The sequence below is a fragment of the Lygodium microphyllum genome, chromosome 28 (genome assembly GCF_053477565.2).
Source record: "Lygodium microphyllum isolate KBCC chromosome 28, Lygodium_microphyllum_v1.1.10, whole genome shotgun sequence".
In the NCBI taxonomy this organism is placed as follows: domain Eukaryota; kingdom Viridiplantae; phylum Streptophyta; class Polypodiopsida; order Schizaeales; family Lygodiaceae; genus Lygodium; species Lygodium microphyllum.
The window spans coordinates 30,857,394-30,870,386 of NC_141162.1; positions in this window are offsets into that span (position 1 = coordinate 30,857,394).

Below are 12,993 nucleotides of genomic sequence, written 5' to 3' on the forward strand. Positions count from 1 at the left end.
ATCATAGATTTCATATGAGAATTTGACTACTAATGACTTATTTATTCAACTCCATTGATTTATCAAAAGTTTTTATTGATATATAAATGACTCCACTAATAATTTATTTATCTAACTCCATTGACTTGTCAAAAGTTCATGTTATTTCATATAGAGGACTTTGTATAACATCATATAATACTCTTTAAACTATTTTTAAAAAATCAATAAGATCATGAATGCTATAGAGTAAAGGAGATCTATGATCACAAGAATTATTTTGATGGTCATTTTCTTTTTGAAACATGAGATATATTACATTTGAAGAAAGATATACAAAGATAAGGCATCAATAATGTAGTGATGCTTTCAATCATAAACTCACTCTACATTAGAATTAGAGTTATGAGAGAAAGAAATCGAGTTAAGTCCTTTCTAATTCTTCCTACAAATGAAAGGAAGAGATTTGCCAGGATATGATAGCATGAGTAGTATCATCCCATGACATCAAGCCACCATTTAGGTATTGAAAATTGATAGTACTATTAAAAATCACAATCAAGGATATTGAAACTTGATAGTGCTATTAAGAATCACAATTGAGGATATGATGAGAAAAAGACTCCCAAGAGCTAATATTAAGTAAAAAGTTGTATCATTCATATTCTCCGAAGCATCCTATACACATGAAATCCTCTTAGTTCTAAAGTTGATATGATACACAATATCATTAATACTTTTATCTATTACTAGGTTAATTTTTTTTATATTTTAATAGAATAAACATTGAATAGTAAATTTTTTCAATCTATTACTAGGTAAATGTTTTTGTCTCCTAGAAATCAAAGTACTTCCTTTCTTCTAATTATAATATATTATCATTGTCTTATCCATTATTGCTGGCTAAAAAGTTGATATTACAACATTGTATAATGAAGATATTCTATTTTTAAGTTCCAAGATTAAGGTGAAAATTTTCACTTTCTATTCTATTAGCTTGAGGTTCATCCTTACTATATCTATCCCTATCAATTTGTATCAATACCATGAGACTCTTTTAACCATTTTCTTATGAATCAAAATGAAGACATGGAAGAAAAAGCTTGGATTTGGTTGAAACAAAATATTACAAAATAGCTATCTTTGGGGACGAAGCAAAGATGCGGCTCGGATGTCCTAACCTAGTTGGGTCTGTTGAAAAGTGACGAGCTAATCTCGCTTCAAGTCCATGGAGGACCATATCTCTATTGCTCAATCGGCAAGTAAGTGGTGTTGGTCCTCTGTATAGAGACTCTTTTGATTGTTGATCACTTTCTCAATATTTTGTGAAAGGAGACAAAGGGAGACCGATGTAGATTGCTAGTAAGAACTGAATGTGATTTTGGTGAGAAATTTTACGACAGAGTAAAATATACTTTAAGAACTAAGAAACAAAGAGAAGAAGAGAGAACAATGTTTCAAATGAAAGTAGATGAAAAAGAAGCGTGATTTTGGTGGAAAGGTGATAATAGAATATTTAACCATTCAAAAAGAAAGGATAATGGTTGAAAAGTGATCCCTAACATGAGTTAACATCCTTAGGTATTTAATGGCGGCTGACCTCTTAAATGAATAATATATGCTTTCATTAATCACATCTGAATGGCCAAATTTGGAGGATTCATTCTTTTAAAACCTCAAATAACTAGCGACTTAATCATTTTCTTACAAGTGCCGTTTTTGAAACATTTTTGGCCCTAATGTATTAAGAACACTAGTGGTAGCTGAAAATGATCAACCGTCTCTTCTCTTTGTTGAAATATTTCAGCACTCAAATTTGTTTGCTGAGATGTCTCATCCTCTAACTGCATAAATACAGTAATCACACAATGCATGTCTAGGGAATGCACTAATACAACACCAGAGCAACTCAAATCCTTAGTTTTCAGCATTTTCTCAATTTCTACCATAGTATTTGCACAAGCCAATCCTTCATATGTAGCATCTATATTCTCATAATCATGCAATATACATGTCTCCCTTAATTCCTTCATTCTCTTACCTATGTACTGCTTAACAGCTCTAGGCATCTTTGTAACCCTCTAAAAAGAAACAAAACTATTAGTAAGAAGTCCAACAAAACTAGAAGAAAAAATATGACCATGACTAGGAGGCAAGAATTGATCCCACCCTATACCACCCTTGTCCCACATGATAGTGGTACCTAATGGAAATCCAGAACTTTCACAAGTAGAGGGTCATCCCATAATCTCTACTCCTAGGATGGTTTACATGCACTTTTATGAACTAAACTACTCCATACCATCTCTCCTATGAACTCGTGTAGAAGTGGAGCCATCATCCATCACCTTAGTATCCAATCATCCCTCTAATAAATGGTTGACCCAATACAACATCATAAAAGGAAGTTTCCTACACAAAGAAATGAAAATCCTCTTGTACATCACCTATAGATATCCTAATATTTGGGCATGTAGTATAAAGTTTCCTTGTAGTATTATTAGTAGGCAGCCCTCATTTTCCAACCATGTTTCACATCAAATGGCCACTTTTCACTCTCACAGATTTTGTATACAGTAACACTAATCTCCAACCTATCATCAAGCAAAGAAATACATGGAGTAGCCACCTCACCTAATTTGACCATTGTCTTAGCAACTCCTTAGCGATAGCATGAGGCCAATGATGTTTGAAAAAATGGCTACAAGAAACCAATATAGGTGAATCATCATCTATATAATACATTGATTGAGCACACTTTAAAAAATTCAGACATATTATACATTCTTTCCATGAGCCTCACATTCACTCTCATCAAACACCTTTTCAATCAAGATACCTTGTCCTTTTGTAGTGTGCACCACTTGTCTCTTTCTCTTTATGATCTTTATGATCTCCTCATGGGATTCCCTCTTAGCTATCCCCAACATCTCAATTAGAGTGAGCTCCACTTTATTGTTCAAAATCTGGCCTTTAAGAACTCTCTTTAGGTCAATAGCATTCTCAATATTTGATAATAACTTATAACCAGGTTGTTTCTTGAGTCACACATCTTGGTTTTTCACTTTTCTCTATGTATCATCCACCATAACCTACTCAAGACTTGGTCTAGGAGAGAGAGTAGTAAACTCTCACACCCTCTAGTATTCTTAGACATACTAGGAGCATCATCTTCTTGCCTTCTCTTCTCCTAAACAAGTATCTCATTCCCTAGGTGTAATTGGGTCTAAGTAGTACTACCACAAAGTGAAGTGCAATCATACTCAAAGTTGATACAAGTGAATACCATTATCCTACTTTATAGTTATGTTCGAAGTGCAGAGCTCGACATAGTGTCAAAAATGAAAGAATAGATGCCAAATGTACTCAACAATAGAATAATCTAAATGTATGACTATGCAAAATAGTACAACCTTCTCAGCAAAGATGAAAGTATGGTTTGGGGGACAGTTGATGAGGGATCACAGAACCTTTATGGACTCAAGACAACCAAATGAATACAAAGAAAGTAGTAGTACTATTCCTAGATGTTGCCAATAGGGACAATACAAGTGATATCTCTACTACTAGATATTACTTAGGATACGAGTCAAAGGACTAGATAGTAGGACACAAAAAGATCTAATAGTCAAGCATGAGTGCCCTTGAACCTTTGAATCTTAATTTCCCTTGGTACTCAATCCCTTCTCTTCTATTCTCTCTGATTGTGTAACCTTTGATCTCTTTGCTCTCTTTCTTAACCTATTGCTGTAACATTCTCTCCTCCCATGTGTTGTGCTAGATGGTCTTCACTACTCTTGCACTAGTCATCTTATTAATGCACCACTAGTGGCCTCTAGCTTTAATGATCGCTAACTACTAGCATATTTAACACTAGCACACATATAGTGGACTTGAACCCACAAAATTACTCCTTGATGTTTCCTTCATCCTCTGGGTTGGATTTCATCATTCTATTGGATCTGGTCCGGGGATAGAGGTGGGGAGATGAGGCTTGGAGGAGGGATGAAGGTAGTAAGGGGTGAGGGGATTTGGGGTTTAGATATAGGGTGGTTGGGAGGTTGGTGTTGGAGTAGAGGGAGTGGATTATATTGGAGGTGGTGCTATTGCAACCAAATATCTACATGAGTTGTTCAAGGGGGAGGCTATGGGATGTTGTGGTAGATGCACTCAATCGCAAGCTTCTCTAGGTATATGGTTCTAATTTGGATTTGCTACTACAACTAGCCATGCTTGAAGGTAATATGGACAGGAAAGCATGGACTCTTTCAAGTTTGATTTTATGCTTGGAATCGGCACTTAGGAGGGCATAGATGTGGTGCCATTTCTTGAGAGAGAGGGGTTTTGACTTGGTTAAGTGGGCATGGAGTTGGTTAATACTAGTTAACTTCATGATGTAAAGAGATGGGAGTAAAGGGGTCTTGAGAGAGTGAATCATCAAGGTTAGGATCTTCACCTCCCTAATTCTTTTTCTTGATCCAAGTGTGGTTTCTTCTTGACTCTAAAACTCTAGTGGCACTTTGGTACAGGGCATAAGTCCATTGAATCCTAGCCTAGATGGGGAATACTAGCTTTCTTTATATATTGGCTACTCTGGCACACTATTCCTCTAGAATGTGCTATCAAAGAAAGTTGAATTCCACCTTCTACTCCTAGTTCAAGTCTGGTAGTGCCTGCTGCAATATCTCAATCCTCTTCTCTACTTCAACATTTCATTATTCTAGTGCTTGATAGTGCTCCACATGATCTACTACTTTCGATCAACAAAATTGGTGTTGATGAAGAAGTTTAGAGCCATGACTTTTGGAGATGCATCTTTCTCACTCAAGGTACCGACGATGGGCTCCTCCATGACAACATGTTTTCCTTTATTAGTGGGTAGGGGACACTTAGTTGTGGTTTCTTGTTCCCTATACGACTAATCTACAAGGATCTAGAGTGTGGACAGTCCGGGTCCAAGGCAGGGTGAAAAGTTTGAACTTTATTGTAGAACCTGATAAAGAGTAGAAGTGAGAGGGAGCGGAGCTGGCAAGGATGTTTTCACCTTGCTATGGTGGCTGGGACAGATTGAGGGTGAACTTGGTATCAGAGTCCAAGGACATCCAGTTTTTGAGATAGAGGCAGGAGCATGGAGCAAGAGTTGATCATGGTAGCCCAAAGTTCTCATTTGAGATTTTTCCATTGATGTTTTCACCTTGCTATGGTGGCTAGGACAGATTGAGGGTGAACTTGGTATCAAAGTCCAGGGTCATCCAGTTTTTGAGATAGAGGCAGGAGCATGGAGCAAGAGTTGATCATGGTAGCCCAAAGTTCTCATTTGAGATTTTTCCATTGGTCAAGCCACTCCATTTTGTAGTCGCACAGGAGTTTCTCAATAATATCCAGGTAGAGTGAGATCGCACCATCCAGGTTCCCTACTCTAGTCATATGTACTCAAAGAAAAATATTATTTTGCTCCAACAACTAGGCTTTGCTCTTGATATAATTGACAAATGCCAATTGTGGCTATTGACATGCCTCTAGTTTTTGTCAGTGTTCCTCCCAGTATAAAAAGATGAGAGAGAGATAGGGGAAATAGAGAGCAGTCAACTCTTAGTGATATTCATCATTATTATTCATCATGCCAAAAAAACAAAGTACATCTAACCTAGGTCTAAGTTACTAGTGACTAACCACTGACTAACTCTAGTTAAGTTAGCTCTACTGACTTATTAAAGATAAACATATGATAGATAGCTACACACACATAGTTGTCATATTAGTAGGTAATAGGTAGACTGAGCTTGCATATCTCAACCCCCAAGGAGTGGCATCCTTCTATTGGAGTTGCTTGAGGAGGGCAATGTTGGCCTGCTTGAGATGGTCTACTTGAGTAGCGGGGTCCTATTGCATATGCTGCTACCTGGTCAATAACCCTTTGATGAAGTTCAATGATTGATGAATCATCTCCTAGCTAAACTTTGGGGGGATCAATGCACTAGTTGTTGGGACAAGTTGTCAGGGAGGGGCATGGCAGTAGAGGAGGTGCCATCTTGATAGATGAGGGTAGGAGAAGTGAGACTAGGGAGCTTGTTGTATTTAGGATTCTCATCCTTCCACTATCACTTTTGGTCCTTTGACTTGAGGAGGGTGAGTTTGGTGGAGAGGCTAGTGGTAGAGGTGGACTTTTTGGGGGAGTGGGGGGAGGTTCGCACTCTTGGGCTAACAAGTCTTGCTAGGCGAGTTGCTTGGTAGTGTCTTTGTTGGGATGGTCCTCCTTTTTGAGAACTTGGTCTTTAGCGTATTGCTTCATCATGTCCTAGGAAAGATGAGCGGTGGGCTTAAGCATGGGTGCACTCTCGAGGTGAGATTGGGCAGCATCCACCACAGTTGATGAAAGATGAGGGGGAGGGTTAAGAAGGGTGGGTGGGGAGAAGGGCAAAGTGAAATGTCATCCACATATCACCTTCATGGTTTTGATGGAGAGCTGCTTATGGGATAGGCATCTTGCTTTGACAAAGAGTTGCTAACAAAGTACATGGACCCAAGCAATGGGGATTAGGAGGAGAAAAAAAGAGGCTACATTCTCGGAGATGCTAAATACCTTGGATGTAGGTAGAGGGCCTTGATCAAGAACTTGAGGGCATCGAGGCTAGATTTGTGGGTGTCAATGAGGTTTCTCAATTGGTACTCCTTGTTGAGAATGGGACCAAAGACTTCTTCAATGTCCACGGTGGAGAGCATTTTTGGGTAAACTTCACCATAGATAGGCAAGCATAGCTTCTCCTACACTATCTTTGAAAACATGGTATATTTGTGGCCCTAAATGTGGATTGTGGATCTTGTGAGGAGTATCTCAAGGATGGTTTGGGTGTTAGAGTGGATTGGGATGGTTCTTCATGGGAGGTTGAAGAAGTTAGTGTGCTGCAGGGAGTCAATCTATCTAGAAGGGCCTCATGGTTTGAGGGGGACATCTTCTCAGTGATGAGTTGAAAGATCACTATGGCAATAAGATGAAAGCAGGGCAAGACACCAATAGAGCAAGAGAAGTGAAAATAGGTTTGAGCATAAGTGTTGGATGACAAATAAGGGTGTTGAAAAGGAGAGTTTTTCTTCAAGGGCCATGCTCTTAATGCAAAAGGAATGTGGCCAATGCATGTGCATCACATTAGTAAAATAGGCCATAAGAAGTCATGATGAAAATGTGTTTCTTGGGATATCATGCCACCGTCAAGAGTATGAGCTAATGAGTGGGGTTCATAAATGAATGTCATGTTAATATGACTAATAACTTCTAGCAGCCAGTCATCTATATGCAAGCAATCAATGGAGCACAAAATCCAAAATTTGATTGCAAAGGAGTGGTAAGGGAATTCAATTTGGTAGGAAATGGGCATTGGAAGCCTTCAGCATGATAGTGACAGCCGAAATCCATGACAAGATTTGGCAATAACTTACCCTCCTATAAATTAGATATATAGGATGAGTTGGTACTGGAATCGTGCTAGAATCATGAAAGACCCAAAAATGAATTCTCCCTTGGAATTTGAGCTTGTCAGGAAGCTTGCCCATCTGAGTCTTAAAGACCAAGACAAGTTGGCCCTTCTAGAAAAGTGGTTTCTTTAATACTTTGTCCACTTGGTGCTTTTGTCAAGCTTGCACTTTTCGGATAAAATGTAGGTGCTGCAAATACGTTATTCTTCTAGTTGTGCAATGATTTCCATCTAGAATGTAAGAGATTCCTCCGATATGAGGCGATCTTGTATCATAAGTCGTAAACTCAATACTATATACTCCAAGGGTATAATGGCTTCTAGACCAAATGTTAATTTGTATAGAGTGATGCAAGTAGTAGCGACCTTGAAGAAAGTCTAGAAGGCCCATAGTGCTTGAGGAGTTTTGTATCCCAATATTTTCTATTCTAATCTACCAACTTGGTCAAAATTTTACACAAGACCTTGTTAGTTGATTCGGCTAAGCCATTGGCTTACGAATAATAAGGAGAAGACTTTTTAGCACCTACTAAGTCAAATGTTAAAATTGAAGAGATCAATGTTATACAACCCAAGGATAGTGATGGCTATTAGATCCTTTCACCAGCTTCATCTAGTGCTTCGCATATGTCAAAGATACACTCTATGTATGCACAGTGTTGGCTCTTGGACTCAAGTGCATCCTTTCATGTGACACCTTGCCAAGAGTGGTTCCATTCATACCATTCTGTTTCGGATTTTGTGCGCTTGGGTGATGACAAGTCTCTTGATATTGTCAACATTGGTGATGTTAGACTACAGTTTTCTTTTGGCAGCAATTTTGTTATACACGATGTATGTCATGTACCTGCATTGACATGCAATCTCATGTCCACTGGTCAGCTTGATGACGTAGGATATCATGTATCTTTTGGAGACACTGTATGGAAGATTACTTGTGGCATGCTTGTGCTTGTGAGAGGTGCCAAGGCTAGCAGCCTCTATCCCTTAGTTGTTTCTAGATCTACAATTGATCATGTTTTGTCTGTGGGGTCTTTACCTCATGTATCTCTTTGGCATTCCCTTTTGGGGCACATGTCCATTAAGGGAATGAAAATGCTTTCTGGTTTGCAGTACTTACCACCCCTTGACTATTCTCATTTTGATTCTTTTGATCATTGTCTTTATGGCAAGCAGACTAGGTCTATGTATAAGAAGTCTGGTATGTCACGCATGAGTGAGCCCTTGGCCTTGGTACATTCTAATGTCTGTGGGCCCATGCCTTGTCAATGTTTGGGTGGTGAAAGTATTTTGTTACCTTCATCGATGATTTTTCACGTAAGGTATGGGCTTATCTTGTAAAGCAGAAGTCCGATGTCTTTGTAGTTTTTCAGAGATGCCTTGCTTTGGCAGAAAACCAGTCTGGGCATAGGTTAAAATGCCTTATGACAGAAAATGGAGATGAATATGTATCACGTTGTCGTGTCGCTACATGCACACAGTGTGGAAAACTCTAAAGTGCAACTTTCTTATTGCTCTAGAGAGCCAATGCCATTTCAGTCATTAATGTTAGTGCCCGTAGTGTGAATGGTTCAAAAATATTAGATTTTTGGATAAGTTTAGCCAATTTTTGATATTTTAGATATTATCTCTTGTAAAAATCCAAAAATTGTAGATAACTTCTAGAATAGGATGACATGTAAAAGAAGGTAGGTAGCTTTCAGCCATTTTGAGAGAATTTTATATAAAAAGAGGGATTAGAAAAATCGCATGATGTGTGATGAGACCCAAATTGGATCGGCACTGGCTATGGCACTAGCCGGATCTCATGCACACAACAAACAACCCCGCCACACATGGCCTTGCGGGCCAAGAGCGTCTGAGACTCACTCTACACTAATTGATTCTATGTTTGTATTAGGTTGTAGTCCAACGTTTACCATCCCTTCTCCTCAAAGGAAGATCCCATAACATATAGGCATAGTGCCTCGTAGCACACACATAAGAAAGAACCTCTCGACTAATTGCCATGGCTCCACTGCGACTCTCCTACACCTCAGCGGTTGGCCCCAAGATGCGTTGCTTCAACATATTAAACACACGATACAAACTCCACTCTTTCATTTTAAACGTATTCCAAGAGATACCATGTGACCTCACCAAACAATTCCCTCAGAAAATGATTGACTAGCCTACATATTAGGTTGTCTCACCACTCAAGTATAGGTCATCGTCACGAAAAACACGAGCTATACATCCAGTTATTCATATTCTGATACCATGGTTAATATACACATGCAAAAATGAATGATTCTAATGTGCTCAAACATGATTTGAAATCAGCAACGTGTAGTGCACAACCAAGCTTTCCAATGCTCATTCACTAAACCGTTGCAGCAATGTAAGGATAGCACCGAGACAATGCTCATGCTACTATCCTCTTAAACTGAAATATTGCAATTCTAAATGGAATGCACAATCAAATGTTTCAAAAATTCAAATCCTCTCAACCTTTTTAATCTCTTAACCTCACCCTTTCCCTCTAACGTTTAGGTTATGTTGCATTGCATAGGTGTAGGGTATTATTTTGTATGTATTTTTCGTATTAAATAGAAAAATCATGAACTAGAACACATAAACAAAGCCAAACTAAAGCGAAAATTCATGCCTTAGCTTTGTTATATAGCCACAACCATGAATTATAATTTTCTAGATTTTTATAACGTGAAAATCCTATTTTTTCTATTTTTAGCTATTTTTCTCTATTTATTTGTGCATAAAAAATAGATTATTTTCTAATCTATGATTACTGATTGATTACGACAACTGAAAGATGTTTTGTCTCAGAATTTTATCCCATGCGTATCTCTTTTCCCCCACCCAAAACCAATAAAACCTTCATTTTTACTCTAAAAAGGCGCTTTTCGGGTTATAATTTGATTATTTCGACTATTTATCAGTACGGGTCTGGAATTTTTTTATGCACAGCCTCAATCATAATGCAAACAAGATCCAAACAAATTTTATTTCATATGAATTTCATTTAGACCATCAAACATAAAAAAGAAGCAAATTTCCTTTGTAAAAATGAGCCATACCGCTTATTTGCATGTTGTGGATTTTTTAAAGAATTCTTTCGGCTTGCCAATAGACCAACCACAAGTAAATCTTCAATGCTGAACATCTCCCCTTAGCCTCCTCTTGATCTTGGAGCAATCCGGCAAGCATCCTTCCATCAATCTTCATTCTTCTTCATGGGCATGAACTGCCCCTCAAGGGGAGAGAGAGGGAGGAGAGAGAAAGAATAATTTTCATTCAAGCCACCCTGGCAGCCATTGTACGCACAAAGCCAGGCGATAGAGAGCATAAAAAGCAAAAAGATCATTGCTATAATCAGTGGGGGGTTACTTTGAAGCACCCATAGCCCCTCCACTCCAAATTGTCGCATGACAGAAGAGAATGCCTTCATCTTTTTTTTCCACCATGAAAAAAACGCCCCCTCCCCCTATTTTGTGAAATTTTTGGGGGGTGAGACCCCAAGGGTCACCCCCCTTGGCCTAAAGTCTCTTTAGACTTGACTTCCTTTTGTCCGTCCACCTCGGGCACTCCCATTCGACTGTCCGATGTCGAATTTGAGGTCTGGATATTTCTGGCAGTCTGTCTTAGAGTCGGCCACTGTCAAGCATCTCCCAGAGTCTCATCTAACATGCTGAGAAATTATGAAAATTCCCCAACCATCGCTCAGTGGGTCATTAAAGCACTTTTGGGGCTTTGTCGCTTAAAATCGTACTGATTGCAGCTGCTACCTTTGATGAAGTCTATTTTTCCCCTGAAATTTAAAATTTTTGGCTATTTTTAAGCACTTCTCGACATAAAAAATCATCTGTCATTGGTGACCACGTTGGGATAGGGGGCGACTCGGCCCGTCGAATCCCACGAATAGATCTACACATAAACACAACCACAAAGAGCATCAAGTTGATACAAAATATACTCAACAACACACAGCACAGCTCTCACCCTACCCCCTGTCAAAACCAAAGCCTGAAATCCACAAGCAGTAGGCCTAACATAATCTTCCAGAAAGCCCAAAGTGAGTAACTAACTGGCTGCTCCAACACGGCCAGCTAAAAAGAACTATCAGAGAGGTAATTCGAAGTGGTGGTTTGAACTACCTACCTAACTAAGGGCAACTCAACTAGGAGCTCCTACTAGGCAAGGACTCTTATTGGACAATGACATGATCCCTAGTATCATATCTTTCCACAAAAAGATTGTGTTTTCTCTAAAATCTCTGTAGACTGGTTCAGGGCAGGAAGCCCCTTGCCATATGCCATGCACAGAGAGAATAGCTAATGAAAGTGCCTTGCCATATAGCACACAAAGAGAGAGGCACGGAGAGAGAGAGAGAGAGAGAGAGAGGACTTAGTTACAAGTTGAAATTGTGAGAAGTGTGCGGACATGAGATTGTTCAAACACTGTTAATTACTTAGAAAAAGCATACTTTGTCATTAAGTTATCATACTGCTTGACTGAGATGGAGACTATATTATGCCCTGCTTTGCACGATGACATGATTCCTAGTATCATATCTCTCCACACAGAGATTCCGTTTTCTCTGCAAATCTCTGAAGACGGTTCAGGGCAGGAAGCACGTAGCTGCTTAAATTTACAAGCTAAAACTGTGAGAAGCATGCGGACATGAGATTGTTCAGACACTATTAATTACTTAGAAATAGCATACTTTATCATTAAGTTGCCATACTACTTGACTGAGATGGAGATTGTATGATGACCTGCTTTGAACGATGACATGATTCCTAGTATCATATCTTTCCAAACAGATATTGCGTTTCTCTGCAAATCTCTGCAGATGGTTCAGGGCAAGAAGCCCCTTATCATATACCATGCACAGAGAGAACAGCTCGTGAAAACCCCTTACCATATAGCATAGAGAGAGAGAGAGAGAGAGGACTCACTTACAAGCTGAAACTGTGAGAAGCATGCGGACATGAGATTGTTCAGACATTGTTAATTACTCAAGAAAAGCATACTTTGTCATTAAGTTGCCATACTACTTGACTTAGATGGAGACTGTATTATGGCCTGCTTTGGACGATGACATGGTTCCTAGTATCATATCTTTCCACACAGAGATTGTGTTTTCTCTACAAATCTCTGTAGATCACGATTCAGGGCAGCTGGAGTCCCCTTGCCGTATACCTCGCACCACAGAGAGGACGGCTAGTGAAATCCCCTTGCAGTACAGCATAGAGAGAGAGAGAGAGAGGACTTAAACTTGAAAGTGTGAGAAGCGTGCGGACGTGAGATTGTTCAAACACTGTTAATTACTCAAAAAAAGCATACTTTGTCATTAAGTTCCCATACTACTTGCTTAAGATAGAGACTGTATTATGGCTTGCTTTGGACGATGACATGATTCCTAGTATCATATCTTCCCACACAAAGATTGTGTTTTCTCTACAAATCTCTGCAAACAGTTCAAGGCAAGAATCCCCTGGCTACTTAAATTTACAAGCTGAAATTGTGAGAAGCGTGCGGA